This window comes from Rhinopithecus roxellana, chromosome 8, assembly GCF_007565055.1.
Source record: "Rhinopithecus roxellana isolate Shanxi Qingling chromosome 8, ASM756505v1, whole genome shotgun sequence".
In the NCBI taxonomy this organism is placed as follows: domain Eukaryota; kingdom Metazoa; phylum Chordata; class Mammalia; order Primates; family Cercopithecidae; genus Rhinopithecus; species Rhinopithecus roxellana.
In genome coordinates, this window is record NC_044556.1 from 47,832,615 (window position 1) to 47,848,074 (window position 15,460).

Below are 15,460 nucleotides of genomic sequence, written 5' to 3' on the forward strand. Positions count from 1 at the left end.
AGCTGGGATTATAGGCATGCACCACCATGCCCAGCTAATTTTTGTATTTTTACTGGAGAAGGGCTTTCACCATGTTGACCAGGCTGGTCTCGAACTCCTGACCTCAGGTGATCCACCTACCTCAGCCTCCCAGAGTGCTGGGATTACAGATATGAGCCACTGCGCCTGGCTGTCCTCTCTGTTAATTCTAACATCATGTTAGGTCTGGTTCAACTTTGATTAACTGATTATTTTCCCTCTTTATGGGTCATCATTTCCTGGCTCTTTGCCTATTTGGTATTCTTTAATTGGTCGCAGGACATTGTGAAGTTTACCTTTTTGCATGCTAGCTATTTTTAAATTCCTTTTTTTCCCTTGCCAGCAGGAAGTTATATTTTATAATTCCTATAAATCATCTTGAATTTTTTCCGGGGTGCACTTAAGTGACCTGTAAACAGTTGGATCCTTTTGGATCTTGCTTTTATGAACTTTTACGTGGTTCAGGAGTAGTGCTCAGTCCAAGGCTGATTATATCCCATTACAAAAGCAATATGAATTATGAATAATTCCAGTCTGGCTGGTGTGAACAGATACTCTTTTCTGCACTGTGTGAGTACCGGATGCCATTCCATGATTTTCTTGGATGTTTCTTTCCCTGGTACTAGTCAGCTACTCTTTTTCACAATCATGCACTGACTAGTGCTCTGCTGAATACTGGTGGCAGAACCTGTACATACGCCCAGATTCTCTCTCTGCTTAGTTATTTTCTCACTGGATCTTTGTCCTATGAACTCTGTGTTGCTCTCCCCAGACACTTAGCTTCACTTCCTCAATTCAGGGAGTCTGCCACCGATCCTTTTCTTTGTGCCTAGCCTGGAAACAATTCTGCACCAGGCTGGCACTCCCTTCCATCCCACATGGAATTGGAGGTTCAGTGTAACTGAAAACAGTTGGGCCATTACATTCAGTTTGAACCAGTTGATTTGCATGTCTGTAAAGGAGTCTGGAAAATGAACCCTAGGGCTAATGTGAATGGTGGACAAAATCAGATCTAGAAGCACTGAATGTATCATAAGCTAAGCAGAATTTTTTAAACTAACAGCATTAGTGATTCAGGTGGAATTTTTTCCTCTTCCCTAGGTTCGGTTTCTGGCGAAAGCATGTAGTTTGTTTTGTTTTGTTTTGTTTTGTTTTCTCACTGTCAATATAACCTCATTTGTTGTATCTGTTGGAGTGTTTATTACTCACTTGGTGAGTCTGGTCTACATAGAGATTCAGCATCCAGGAGCAGGGCCACTGTGAGCCTGTCAGTCGAGGAAATGTGGGAAAGAAAAATCCCGTTGGGGTTTATTTATTTATTTATTTGTAGAGGAGTCTCACTCTGTCGCTCAGGCTGGAGTGCAGTGGTGTGATCTCTACTCACTGCAACCTCGGCTAACTGCAACCCCGGATCCCTGCAACCCCCGCCTCCTAGGCTCAAGTGATTCTCTTGCCTCAGCCTCCCCAGTAGCTGGGATTACAGGCACCCGCAACCACGCTCAGCTAATTTTTGTATTTTTAATAGAGACGGGCTTTCACCATGTTGGCCTGGCTGGTGTCAAACTCTTGACCTCAGATGATCCACCCACCTCCATCTCCCAAAATGCTGGAATTACAGGCATGAGCTGCAGAGCCTGGCCTAAAAATATTACTTTTGCAAGGCACAGTACAGGTCCCGGAAGGCTCTCACCCACTTTCCCACCCTTTCCCACCCTTGTCTCTTGCTTTTGCCTTCTATTCGCCTTGACAGGTTTGGGATCACTGCATCCAGGGCTTGCTTTGCCTTCTATTTTCTGGAGGGAGCGCTTAGGCACTTGGGTGCCAGACTGCTGCTTGGAACCACTGAGTGGCCAGCACTGGTGTAGCTGCAGGCCAAGGCGTCTGAATCCTCAGGGATCTGCCCTTTACCCAGGTCAAAGGTCCAAGGGCTCTCCTCACAGCTTTCTGCCAGCCAGCTCCAGATATACACATCTTCCTGGAGGTTCAGTTTCTGCCCAAGACCCAGCACATATGTCATGGATCAACAGTGACTTTATGATTTTTTGTCAGGACTTCATGGATCCAGCAAGAGTATAGACGAATGTGAAAAGGTTACTAGTTCTAAAGGTTATAAACCCATAGAAACACACCAGAACTTACCTCCCACTCTGGAAGCTGAATGGTGTGGGCTGGAGGGGTTGTTGCTGCCCTTCAGGCCAAGTACTAATTCCTCCAGTATCACAACCCTGCCCTCAAGGCAGACACGTTGATGAGGAGACAACGTATTACCATTACGTTTGTAATCCCAGTGCTCTGTGAGGCTGAAGTGGGTGGATCACCTGAGGTACAGAGTTCGAGACCAGCCTGATCAACATGGTGAAACCCCCATCTCTCCTAAAAATACAAAAGTTAGCCGAGCATGTTGTGCACACCTGTAATCCCAGCTACTCGGGATGCTGAGGCAGGAGAATCACTTCAACCTGGGAGATGGAGGTTGCAGTGAGCCGAGATCGCGCCACTGCACCTCAGCCTGGGCAACGGCGAGATTCCATCTCAAACAACAACAACAAGAACAACAACAAAAAACAAGAACAAAAGAAAAAACATCTGTCTATCTATCTATCTGTTCTTATTTGGTGTGAATATGGAATATTGACTCCATATCCTTGGCTTGAGATCCAGATGCAGCTTCTGATTGGTTTTCTCAGGCAAATTAACCTGTTCCACATCTGTGCTCTGAGATGGAGGGCAGCCAAGCAGGACCCCCAGGAAATAACTCCTGAGCTTTCAGAGCTGTAATCACATTGTCAGCCCATGGAGAAATTCCGGCATTGGAAGAGAATGAAGAGAACTTTGTGAGATTTCCTGATCTAAAACTTCCCATTGTTGTGTTGCCCTCAACCTCCCTTGCTGAAATGACTGCTAGGTGACAAATGTGCCCTTCCCTCCTCACCACTCTGACTAGCAGGACAAGGAATGAGGTTCGCTGTGAGCAGGTTTGTTGATTAGCAATGGCATTCCTTTCATGTTTCTTTAGAATCCCCTACGTATTTCCAACCTTCAGGAAAGCAAGGGTGTTGCCGCCCGATTTCAAACTGGGGACCTTTCACATGTGAGGCGAACATGTCATCACTCCACTACACAAACCCCTCCGAGCTCCTGGCACAAGACACATTCCTGAAAATGTTAGCATCTGCTGTTTTTAACAACTAGAACTTCCAATATAAGAAATTCGACTGCTTTTCAAAATTTGAGTGAAAAAGATGCCAGGAATCACAATCCCTCAGGCAGACAGGCTGAACCCTCATTTATGGTTCCATACCTAGCCCCGAAGCCAAGACCCTAGGGACCCCCTATCTGGCTTCGGCATGCTGCATTTCATGCAGGGTTTCCAGGAACTGAGTGCCTGTGTTTGGGAAATTTCCCAGCTGACTCTCTCTGGCTCCCAGAAGCTTCAGGAGCTGGTGGGTTTTGAGCGTCGGAGCCCTGAGTGCTCCGTGCCACACAGGAGTGTGGACCCCCCCCACAGGGCTGCTGACTGTGCCTTGGGGTCCTTTTCCCCTGGTGCTGGCCATCAGGGCTCTTGGCTCGTGACAGGAGATCACGCTTCAGGTCCTCCCAGGAACCATAAGACCCTCCCTGCCTGCCCTTCCCTCAGGCCGAGGGGCCTGACCCACAGGCTTTTCCTTGCCAGCCCTTTGGCCTCAGCACCTCGAAGTCTTCCAAAGGGCATCCTTCACTGCCACTCTCGCTTAGTCTATTCGACTCAGTTTAGGCTGTATTTATTCGCACATTGAAGTTTTAGCAGGTACTTTAGCAAAGGCTGTGTCTCAAGGCATTTGACTGTTTGAAAATATAGAACATCCAACCCAGGCCAAACTGTGCTTCTTGGCCTGCATTGAATTGGTTTGAAGACCAGGCCACGAGTTTTATAGAACACAAGGGTTTCAGAGCCATCACCGCTGAAGGACACAGGAGCAGCCTATTCAGATTTCATGATCACAGGATCTCCACCTCCATCCTGAGATTATTTTTTAAGGGCAATTTTATTGCATTCTTTCATAATCCTTGGAATTTTTTATTTGCCTTTTTAATGTTCCTGCTCAACAGGTCTTGAAGTGAATTATAACAAAGAGGTAAGGGCAGTTTTCAGAGAAAGGCAGCGTCTGTGAAGTTTTCAAGTTCGTCTCACAGCAAAAGGTCAACAGGCAGAATTTCCTTTTGCTGAAAGATGTTAATGTTGTTTCTAAGGTGTTCTTTAGACATGAGTGTAGAAACAAATTTGGGGAAGAAAGTGCCATTTTCTCCAGCAGTTGCTTTTCTTACTGCAGTGGTTACCATGTTTCCTTCACATCCAAAGTTCGAATGCTCCCACCCTGGGGAAAGCGACTAAATGTTCGCAGGATGCCAGGCTGCAGTGTCCAGCTTTGTTCTGCTTTGGTTCAGACTGGAGACTGGGACTGGACTGGACTATGTCTCCCTCACTAGAGACTGGGAGCCCAGTTCCAGATGAGGCAGGCATCCTGGGAACTTTTGATTAGGCAATTTTGTGACATCTTTTTCTGCTTTCTTCCCTCTGAAATCTCTCTCTCTCCCTCCCCACTGACCCAGAAGAGAAGATTCACTGTCTTTCTGACTCAGAACATTTTGAGGTCCTTCCTGGACAGAAAACAAAGGCAATTGCCCTTTACTCTACAGGAGCAGAAAGGGCTACAGGTATCTGGAGACCCACAGACTCACTTTGTGGGCCACGGCGTATCTGTGCCTTGTGGAATCCTGTCATACCCAAAAATGTGCAACTTGACGCTTCTCTGCCGACTGAACAGGAAGTATGGGGTTCCTGACTTTTCAAGAGGAGCCACACAGAGAGATCTTAAGCATGTCTCTGGACCTTGAGCAGAGGCCAGAAAGAGGCTTGAAGGTGAGGGCAGAGCCAAGAAAGGGTGGAAAGACAGGCCAACCCACTGTCCCAAGGGTACCTTCTTCAGGACAGTCATTTACTCTACTTCAGTGATCAGGAAAGGAGAGGATTGTGTAGAGCAACATCTTTACTTCAAAACACGAATTCCTGCCTAGATGTGGAATCCGAGTAAAATATTGGCATTAAAAAGAACTCTGGTTGGCTGGGCAAGGTGGCTTATGCCTGTAGTCCCCCCACTTTGGGAAGCCTAGGCAGGCTGATCCCTTGAGCTCCGGAGTTTGAGACCATTCTGGGCAAAATGGCAATATCCTGTCTCTGTGGTGGTGCATCTGTGGTCCTAGCTAGTCCAGAGGCTGAGGTGGGAGAATTACTTGAGCCCAGGGGGTTTGAGACTGCAGTGAGCCATGATCACACTACTGCACTCCAGCCTGGGTGACAGAGCAAGACCTTATCTTAAAACAAACAAAAACCTGCGATTTGTTTTCCCTGTGTATTGCAAGGATGAGAACAAAAGAGTTCCGACTAAGATGGAAACAGTGCAGATGTGAAAGGTTTTAGGGGAAACCTCTGGTGTTCTGTCAGGGACCACGGGCCTTGCTTAAAAGAAATTTCATCCAGGCTGTGTGGTTTCCTGCATGTCTCTCAGGCCTGCCGTTGACGGTCCCAGGGGCTCAGTGCTTAGCCCCTTCTCAGCTTGGGAGCCTCCCCTTCTGCCTTCTCCCAGCAACCTGGTCCACTCCCATGGCTTCTGTGGCCATCTCTCCACAGCCATGCTGTCACCTCGAAATGGGGCATCTCTAGATCAGTTTTTTTCATTAAATTGGAATATGAATACATTTATTAGGATGCTCACAAAATAAATGACACATGAATTAGCACTCTCCTCCTGTGATAAAGAATACATATGACCCACACTGTGGCAGGAAACAGGGGTAAGGGCTATCAGAGCTGGGACTATGTGTCCACTGAAGAAATCTCGATTCACCAGAGAGAAGTTGTTTCCTTGGATTCCATCAACTCTGCTGTAGCTACCAGCCAGGTCTCCACAATCTTCCCAGAATCCTTCATTCCAGCACCAGTTCATGTTCTTTGCCCTTGCCACTCCTGACTCTTTCAAGACCTGAGTCCACTGACCCATGTCTCACTCACCCACCTCTGAAATCTTGCATCATATCTGTTTGGTATGCTGCTGCCCAGCCACCATCAGGGGCACAATTGCCAGGTGGAGGAAGAACATACATCATCTTACAAAAGCAAACAACAGGGCTACATTAGTAAATGACACTTGGACATAAACCAAACAACCTCACAGAAGACATGCTTCCTCCCAATATGATCCATAATCCCCTAGAAGCAAAGGAAACCCCTCGATCATTTTAACATGTATGAATGATTCTGTATGCCAGGCACAGGGGTATGTAGTGGGTGGTGTTTACTTCCATTGTACCCTGCACACAGTTGAAAGTTAGTGACTGGAAGCTAGAACCAGGTCTGTATCCCTGCTCCCATCAGGTTCTCCTGGCCCTTCCTGCCTTGGATGGTGCCACCATTCTACTTCTTCTGTTCTGAACATTTCTTCATTTTTCAATGGAGAGGATAAGAGGAGAAGGATGGCAGAGAGAGGGTGGGCAGGGAGAAGTGGGAAAACAACCCTATAAAACAGAACAAAAACTGTACAAAACCCCAGAAACCAGATTTAGTACTATAATATTTTATAACAATAGAAAGTAGCGGAAAATAACCTCAGGGGGAGGAGTCAGCAGAGATTGTGAAGCAGAGGCCACAGGTTTAGACGCCACAGGTTTACACTAGGAGCCTTTCAATGGAGTGCTGAATGAACTGAATCAGCCTTCTTTGATGGTGACAGAACAGGTGATGACAGGACTGGAGCCCCACAGGCCTGCCCCAGGGCCTGCCTGGAGTGCACAAACATTCCAGGCAGGCCCAGCACATTCTTGTCTTCACACAGCAGTGGGAGGTGCAGAATGCTCTCTAGCAACGTGGTGTCTGCAGCCACCACAGTGAACTCACAGATGCCTCTGTTGAGGGTTTTGATGGCCTCATTGGCTCCTGTCTGAAGCTGCTTGCCATTCCAGTGCCTCCGCACTCCTCAGGGAGCACAGTGGATTTCAGAGCGTCTAGATCAGTTTTGACTTGTGCATCTGGCAGCCTTCGTGAGCACTGAGGGTAGGTTCACCTTTTGGAGAAACCTTCGGAAGGCAACAGGAATGAAAAACGCTTGCTGGAACTTCCCTGGTGGCCTAGTGGCTAGGATTCGGCTCAGCGCCGTGACCCGGGTTCGATTCCCGGTAATGGAATATGTGTTTTGTAAGGTCTCCAAAAAGCAGGCAATCTTCCCCCATTTTGCTGGAACTTGCTATGTGCCCCAAGGCTCATATGCAGGAGAGGTTCTGTAGTCTCGGGTTTCAGAAAACTCTGGTGAAGAAGGGGAGTGAATGGCCACCCTCGGCCTGATTCTCATGCTCCCGACCGAAAACCTTGTTACCTACTCTTTTCTCCCTTGGGCACCCTAGCACTCCAGTTCTTTTCATATCTCCATTTCTCACACATCAGTATTGACTTCAGAGGTCGACTAAGCAGCTTGTTCAAGGTTATACAGCCATGCATTGATCCACACTTGGGTGGGGCTTCTGCCTTATTTGCTGGGCTGCCATTACTGACAGAATGAGTTCTGTGTCTGGTAATGGCTGCTTGCTGCTTTCAGAGTAACTCTCCCACAGATAACGACCATAAATTATAAACATATATATATATATATCTGAAGGTGCTGGAAGACCGAACAAAAGCAGGCAGACATGTGGAAGAACGGCATGTAGTGAGTTTCACATTTTGCAAACTTTCGGCAGACAGCTGTTCACCGAAAAACCATACAATTTGTGAGGTAACAGAGGAGAATTTATTTCTTATAAAGGGTTGCAGCGTGTACGGTGGTCGTCCTGACAGGCTGGGAAACGCAGGAAGCCCAGAAGCAGGCACTTTGAGGGAGGGAGGGGCAAGACAGGAATTTAAGTTGAATGGGTTGGCCTAACATACATATTCAACAAGTTATAGGAGGATTCATGAATATTTATGAAGGTCATCCTGATGCATGCTTATTCAACAAACATTCACGTAATATACAACCTTGTTCACCTCGTTATGGATACTTAGCATTTAAATGCATTACAATTAGGCCCTATGCACAAAGGTCTTTTCAGGACACAAAGGCACTCAAATGCACAGATACTGTAAAACTGACAGAACCAGTCCATGGTCGCTGGTCTTCTCATCAGAAGAAAGTTACTGAAATCAGTCTCTTGTCGGTCAAGGTTGTAGTTATGGCTTGTGGAACAGCGAGGTTCAGCATCTGGTGAGGGGTGAGCAGCAAGTGCTTCAACACTCCCTATTCTCAAGGCCAGTACTTGTTTAGCTGCTAGAAAAAAAACCTTGTGGCAGTTAGAACATAGTTTATTCTTTGCATGTAGGGGGTGCATGAGTTAACCCTTGCCCGGCATGGTGTCTTATTTATAATTTGGTATCTTATTGCCATAAAGAGTCCGTTCTGTCAGCCTTATGATCTCTGTGATAACATTAATATCTAAACTGCAAAGTTTTGTCTAAACTGCAAAAGGGTGGGAATATAATAAGGCTTTTCTGGCCTCCTGTTCCTTCTTGGCCTGGGAGTCAGTTTTTAAGGTTTTCCTAGGGTTCCGTTGGCCAACAGGGGGTCCATTTAGTCAGTTGGGGGACTTAGGATTTTATTTTTAGTTTATAGAACAAACTTTGCTCCACCTTACTTGGGTTAGCTAAATTATAATACAAAACCAAACTTCCTAGGTTAAAGGAACAGAGGACAAAGTTTAGACAACCACAGCAGTTGGGACATCAAGGGGTTAGGTGGAGTCTCAGAAAAGAAACAGCACAGTAGGATGACTACAGTTAACAACAGTATATTGTACATTTCAAAGGAGCTAAGAAGAGAGAATGTGAAATGTTCCCAACACAAAGAAATGAGAAAATGTTTGAGATGATGGATATCCTAAACATCCTGATTTGATCATTACACATTGTAGGCATGTATCGAAATATTATATGTACTCCCCTAAACATGTATAATTATTTTGTATCAATTAGAATATAAAACTTAAAATAATAATAATAATAATCAAAGAAGGCAGGAGAGAACTTTTGGAGGTGGCAAATAGTTTTTTTTTTTTTTTTTTTTTTTTTTTTTTTGAGATGGAGTCTCCTTTGTTGCCCAGCTTGGAGTGCAGTGGTGCGATCTCAGCTCACTGCAACCTCTATCTCCTAGGTTCAAGTGCTTCTCATGTCTCAGTCTCCCGAGCAGTTGAAATTACAGGTGTGTGCCACCGTGCTGACCAATTTTTGTATTTTTGGTAGAGATGGTATTTCACCACGTTGGGCAGGCTGGTATCAAACTCCTGACCTCAAGTGATCCACCAGGCTGGGCCTCCCAAAGTGCTGTGATTATAGGTGTGAGTGCCTGCACCCAGCTGAATAGTTTTATTGTGTACATTGTGGTGATGATTTAATGGGTCTATACTTATTTCCAAACTCAGCAAGTTGTGTTCATTATATATGTACAGCTTTTAGTATACCAAGCATACATCAATAAATTGTTTTAAGAAAAAAATAAAGGGCCGGGCACAGTGGCTCACGCCTGTAATCCCAGCACTTTGGGAGGCCGAAGTGGGCAGATCACGAGGTCAGGAGATCCAGACCATCCTGGCTAACACAGTGAAACCCAGTCTCTACTAAAAATACAAAAAATTAGCCAGGCATGGTGGCAGGTGCCTGTAGTCCCAGCTACTGGGGAAGCTGAGGCAGGAGAATCACTTGAACTGGGAGGCAGAGGTTACAGTGAGCCAAGATGGTGCCACCGTACTCCAGCCTGGGCAAGACAGCGAGACTCTCGTCTCATAAAAGAAAGAAAGAGGCCGGGCGCGGTGGCTCAAGCCTGTAATCCCAGCACTTTGGGAGGCCGAGACGGGCGGATCATGAGGTCAGGAGATCGAGACCATCCTGGCTAACACGGTGAAACCCCGTCTCTACTAAAAAATACAAAAATCTAGCCGGGCGAGGTGGTGGGCGCCTGTAGTCCCAGCTACTCGGGAGGCTGAGGCAGGAGAATGGCGTGAACCCGGGAGGCGGAGCTTGCAGTGAGCTGAGATCCGGCCACTGCACTCCAGTCCGGGCGACAGAGCGAGACTCCGCCTCAAAAAAAAAAAAAAAAAAAAAAAAAAAAAAAAAAAAAAAAAAAGAAAAGAAAGAAAGAAAGAAAATAAAATAAGAAAATATAGTTATTGTAATTGTCCTGTGATGAATAGATGCCGAATAGAGACAAATACAAAGTCTAAGAAAACACAGAGTATTTGTTGATAAATAGATTTGTACAAGAATATTCATGCACAGCAGTCTTCTTCATAACAGTCCAAACTAGAAATAACCAAATTGTCCACCAACATATTCCAATATGTGGTGTATTCACATATTCGAATATCACTCACCAGTAACACCCAAATAAACCAGGTACATATAATAATATGGATACACTTCAAAGACATGAAAAAAACGCTTAACACAAAAAATGAATTTATGTGAATTTCAAGAAGACAGAAACATAATCTATGATGATAAACATCAGAATAGTGATTAAGGGGAAAGGGTGGGATTGCCTGGAAAGGGACTCTATGGACCTTTTTAATTTTTTTTATTTTTTAAATATGAAAAAATAATTTTTATAGAGATGGGGATCTTGCCATGTTGCCCAGTCTGGTCTCAAATTCCTGGGCTCAGTCAATCTTTCCACCTCAGCCTCCCAAGTGCTGGGATTACAAGCATGAGCTACCGTGCCTGGCATCTACAGACCTTTTTGGGATGGTGGAAATTATGTATAACTTAAACATGTCAAGAAAGATGAACACAGATACTATGAGGAACTGCTAAAGTACAGTCAAGATCATCTCATGCTGTACCCTTACCGCGTATCAGATATTATGGTGAAGGGCTTGAGGATAACACCATTTTCATATTATACTGGGATTATGGAGGATATTATGAACAGTGAGAAAAGTTATGATTCATTGCCCAATTTTACTGCTGCTGACTGTCTAAGGCTTCTTGGCATTGGAAGAAACCAAGATTATTACTAATCTTTGGTCCTTGCTTGTACCTTGTAAAGTTTGTGTCTTCTAGATTACAATAATTCCATGTAAAGATGATGCTGGCACAAGGCTTTCAATCCATCCCCTCTTCTGACCCAGAAAATAAAGACATCCTGCCTTTGGGCCTTTTAGAACAGGTATCCAGAGATTTTGCCTCTCCACTGCTAGGCAGGGTCTATGCCCATAACATCAGCAGGAAGCAGTTACAGAAGATGAACCTCTACCCTTCTGCAAGCCCTTTAAGATTAAGGAGGAGTATATAATCTCTGACGGGGAAATGAAGTAGGAGACCAGTAGGTGTAGTTTTCCAGTCACAATCCCATTGAACAGAGCAGGATCTGGTCAAAACAGGGCACAGTGAAGAAGCCTGCTGGAACCAGCGGATGATGACGAAAGTGACCTCTAGTTGCTCTCACTGCTTATGAGCATAAAGACACTACCACTGGGACATGGCCAGTTTACAAATGTCATGGCAACACACCTTGGCAATGACCTGGAAGTTACTTTATATGGTTCTGGAAACTCCCTGCCCCTTTTCCAGAAAGTTCTGAATAACCTACCTCTTAATTGGCATGTAATTAAAAGTGGGTCTAAATACAACTAGCAGCCCACAGGCACCAACTCTGGGCACACTGCCTATGGATTAGCCCTGCTCTGCAAGAAGCAGCACCAGTTCAATAAAAGTTGCTTTCTCTCACCAGCAACTTTCCCTTGAATTATTTCCTTGGCAAAGCCAAGGAAACAACAGTCTGGGAGAAATTTCCCAGGCTACAAACCAGTTTTGGGGCTCGCCTGCCCTGCGTCACTGTCATTGTTTCCTTGGGTTTCCCAGGAATGTACATTTGTGAGACTGCTGCCCTGCTTATAGATCTGTTTCCTTGCAAGGAAACAGGAATATCTTGCCTGCGGCTTCCAGAGTTGGAGATACATGTAGTTTCACTACTGAGTGCTAACATTTAATTTTGGAATCAAGTGATGCATTCAGACTGGTTGCTATCATTTTGTGGTATACATGTAGTGAACACATTCATGATTGAGTTTCCTGCTTTTAGCTGGAGCAAGAAAGTTTTATAATTGTGATTTGTACAAACAAATCATAGGCAAGAGAATGTGTGTAAAATAAACTTTATTGTCAGAGGTTTCTAAACGCTCATCCTTCAAGGAAAACGGACATATGCTGAAGAGCTGATAAACAGTCTACAGCAGTGTTATTCTAACCTATTCTTAATTCCAAGTCCTTGCCATTTTCCTCCAGCTGCTGTTGACTCCAGTTACATATAGGTTGGGGGAAGGGGATTATCTATGAATCTAGGCATCACTGTCTCTTGGGCAGTTATCACATTTGCAGGATGAAGGGATGTGATTTCTACAAACTATCCATTTGGAGTACAAATCTGGAGAGGCTGTAAAATTTGCTTCTCAGAGATGGAGCTTTCAGATTTGGACTTTTAATCGTTCTGTTTCAGTTTTTCTCATCAACTGGGGAACTGTTTGTGACTAAGCTTTGTTAAAAGTAGAGAAGAGCTTTTGATAGTTCCAACATTAGTTGTTACCTGAAACACACACACACACACACACACACACACACACACACACACACACACACACACAATGAAACAATAACCTTTGGTGAGGTCTTGCTGATACCTAACTGAGGCTGGAGTGAGAGCTAAGTGGTGATACAGGCCAGGTGCAAACTGAGTGCAGCTAAGTGGATAATCTCTGGTAGTGAAGATAATCTCTGTCCTAGAAGAAGATAGTAATAACAGATTGAAAAGAAAGTCTCCTGAAATGAACTAGCTGGCCTGTGGTGTAGGATACAGGACCCCAGTCACCTTATGATTCTAAAAGCCTTGTTCAAAGCCCCTGCAGATGAGTTAGCTAGGTCTCTACCACCTCCTCAGCATCAATTGACTCTCCATAATACTCCTGTGGAGAGAAATAAAGGTCTTTCCCACCTCCAGGAAGGGATTTGCTTAGCCTCAAATGTGCACATTCAGAAATAACTTGCAAGAAAGAGAGGACAGTTTGCAGAGAAATAACCCTCCTAAGTCCACATCCTATTCCTTTTAATTAAGAGTGGTGCCAAGGGAAGAGCCCTAGAATGTCAAAGCCAACAGGGTGCTCAGATATCACCCAAGTACAGTTCCACCTTTGGCCATAAGGAGACAATGGTGTCAAGAGGCTAAGACCATATGATCTGTAGGTGAAAAACCTGGGATGAGAATCGAGGCCTCAAACCCTTTCCACTACATCACAGAGTTTAGGAGCAGTTAGAGGGAAGGCTTCATTCTGGAGAACACTAACAGGCTCTAGAGATTATTGAGTCATGGTGGCTAGGACAGAAATAAGGATTCACAGAAAGATGTTTATAGTGAATATTCTTTTACAGTACATGTTCTTTTGGGATTTTGCTTGATAAAAAAGCTGAGCAAAAGTGAAAAATTTTTCTTTCTTTTCTTTTTCTTTTCTCTTTTTTTTTACTTTATTTTTTTATTTTTTGAGACAGTTTCACTCTTGTTGCCCAGGCTGGAGTGCAATGGTGCAATCTCAGCTCACCACAACCTCCACCCCTGGGGTTCAAGCAATTTTCCTGCCTCAGCCTCCCAAGTAGCTGTGATTACAGGCATGCACCACCACGCCCAGCTAATTTTTTTTTTTTTTTTTTTTTTTTTTTGCATTTTTTTGTAGAGACGGGGTTCCTCCATGTTGGTCAGGCTGTTCTCAAACTCCTGACCTCAGGTGATCCTCCCAAAGTGCTGGGATTACAGGCGTGAGCCACCACACCTGGCCAAAAGTAAAAATTTTCTAATTGCAATTCTTAACCACTTATGGGTTGTGAAATCAATATAATAAACGGCGTACTACTACAGGCTTTATTTAAATACTAGGTAGGGTGGATTACACATAGTAAAAGATTTTTAAAAAACTGATCACAAAGAATTGGATATTTCTCACTGCATCTTGTGGTCAGAAAAGTTTGAGAAATTGCTCTACATAGGCAAATTATAGGTTCAATCTATCCATCTACCTCTTTTTCTCTTATCTTTTTGTCCATGCTATGCAAACAAGACTGGGGAGAGAGGAAGGCAAATTCCATCAATGGATGGTGTTAAGCCTTTTCTATGAGATAGCTGCACATTTGGGACACTTCTATGCTGGTGACTTGAGATTCTAGTAGATAGATGGTCCTTTTCATCTCTAGCCACATGTAAAAATTACTTGGGAGCTTTTTAAGACTACTAGTGGCTTCCATCCACCTGGAAGCATTTAAATCAGAATCTCTGTGTGTACAGTCCAGGCACTTGTGTTAGTTAAAAACCTCACCAGTCTTTATAATGTGACAGAATGGTTTAAAGCTACTGAGTAGACCCACCCTACTTCCCACCATTGTCTTTGTTTCTCTTTCACCATAGGCTTCTTTCCCATGAGAAAGTGAAGATGTCAGTCTCTCTTTTCACAGTCTCAAGTAAATCACTATCTTTCTCAATTGGACTGCCAAGGCAAAGATTTCTTTCCATTTATCTATCTGGATTTTTACAAAGTTGGCCTCTGGATTCCCTTTTCTCAAAGCTAATTCACCACAAAGGCACTGCTCAAGTCAAGGAGCTGGGCCTTCATACACCTGCACCTGTCAATCATGGGTAAATACTTTGCAGGCAGGGTTGCTGGGTGCTGTGGGATTGACATAAACTCCCAGGTATTGCCAGCTCTGAGCCTCAGGCAAGCTTGTGACTAAGTAACTCCAGTAGCCTGAGGACAGTCCTTACTCAGAAGGGTCTTTGGAAGCAAAAACAAACATAGGCATGACGGGGGGAAAAAAAAATCCCATGTGATCTTGGCTTATACCTAACAGAACTTGTGCAAGAATGGATATTAAGGTGGGTATTGTACACAGCAGAGCTTAGTAAATACCAAGTCTGGAGTTTAAGGGATAGGCTGAAGAGATTTTACAGGTTTGTAAACATTTGTGCCAATTTGAACATGCTTTTGTTTGCATTTGGTTTTTCTCCTCAGTGGTAAGAGCTAAGCACAATAAGGTAGCTAGGCTATTATAATTTGAATCAATACATTTTTATTTTGCCAAGGACCAAGATGATCTATGACGAGTTCAAATTTTTAGTACTTTATTTTCATCAGTTTGAAAATTAAGACTTTTGCTCCTTTTTTGACTTATGGCACCTTTTTGGTTTTCACACTTTCTCAAAGACAAGTAACTTATAATCTAAATTATGATTGCTTATTCTTTCAGTACTCTAGGGAAAAGTTGATTTAATCTTGACAAAATGTATTCAATTAAAATAATTGTTCTCTTAAATCTTTTCTTTCTCTCTCTTTCTTTCTCTCTCTGTCTCTC